Source organism: Echinops telfairi, unplaced genomic scaffold (assembly GCF_000313985.2).
Source record: "Echinops telfairi isolate 266 unplaced genomic scaffold, ASM31398v2 ScPeMD7_1713;HRSCAF=2227, whole genome shotgun sequence".
In the NCBI taxonomy this organism is placed as follows: Eukaryota; Metazoa; Chordata; class Mammalia; order Afrosoricida; family Tenrecidae; genus Echinops; species Echinops telfairi.
Genome location: NW_022105611.1, coordinates 20432991 through 20434515, shown reverse-complemented (window position 1 = coordinate 20434515; position 1525 = coordinate 20432991).

Sequence of the window (1525 nt, the reverse complement as noted above, 5' to 3'; positions counted from 1 at the left end):
CCAATGGGAAGCCCCGCCTGCTGCACCCCCTCCTCCAGGGGCACCCCAGACCCGGCTCTACTAAGACCTGAGGGGAGGGGAGGGGGAAGGACAGGTAGACCTCTGTCGGGGAACTTTTAATGTGGCAGGTGGTGCTGTGGGAAGAGTCAGTCCTGAGGAAGTCAAGCATTGTGGCCACCCGTTGGCCCCGCCCGAGGCCGTCGCCCCCCACCCCACCTCGGCGCACCCCCTCCCTTGACACACCACAAGCCCTGCCGCTGACTAGGACGGCCAGGGTGGGGTCTGTGTGGTGGGTGGTACTGTGCCACGCTCTGTGGCATCCCCAGCATCCCTTGGCACGAGGTGCCCAGTTGTTTAGGATCTAGGCTGGAATCATGGGGAGCTATGGAGAACCAGGGTGGGGTCTGAGAAGGGTGGCTACCTTGGATGGGAGTCGCGGGAAGGGGGGATCTAAGAAAGAGTGCTGGCCTGTGTTCCAGCCCTGCCGTTGCCACTGTAGGTGGGTAGCACAGCTCTCCTAGCTGAGTCCCAGTTGTCTCCCTTATCAAAAGGGAATACCCAATGGAACGTGAGGGCTATTGAGCTGATGTATAGGTCATACTTAACACCATCACCCCTACCCAACCACTCAGCACAGGCACAGCTTTGGGGGTGGGGGCAGGGAGCAGGCCATATTATTCCACTTGTGGCATCCCTAGAGGGAGCTTTCTGAAACTAAGATGCTCTGAGCTAAAATTTTGCACAGACTTCTACAGGGCCAGCAGAACCCCTAGCCATGGAAGCAAAGCTTACAAGATCTGACGCCTACCAACCTCTCCAGCCCCCACTCCCACCTGACGCTCTGCCCTCCAGTAACTAACTGCATGTTAGTTACTCCTGCACACACTAGGCTGGGTTTGCCTCTGTGTTCACTGCCTATTTTCTGTTGGAGAGCTGCCCAGCCTTGGGGCCCAGCTCAGATGTCCTCGACTCCGGAAAGCCTTCCTTGATCCCAAAGCTGAGATGAATCTTCTTCTGGGCCCCTACAGCCCAAGTGTTGATAGCCCTGGTCCCACCCTAGACTCTCAAGGGCTAAGCCTGTCTCCTCTTTCCCTCTCCTCAGGTCTGTGGGCTCCTAGAGGGCAGAGACGGAGTCTATGTACACGTACACACACACACACACACACACACACACACATGCAGTGAAGTTACAGGTCATTATATAGATCAGGACATCCGGGTTGGGGGCAGAGGTTGGCGGTACAACATAACCTGAGGCTTGTGGGACCTAGAGTGTACAGACTGAAAACCTGAATTTCATCTTGAAGGCAGTAGTCAGCCATGGAGGGTTTGTGAGCAGAGGAGGTTCCTGGCCAGAGAAGCATTTCAGGAAGATTTCTCTGGCTGTGAAGTGGAGAATGGATTAGGTAGTCCTGGGTACAAGAAAGTCAGATCATTTGTAATACTGACACTGGACTCATCCCAGGCATTATTTAAACTCTGTCCTTGGCGTCTCTCCTTATGGTCTTCAGGTGCTCCTGTTGAG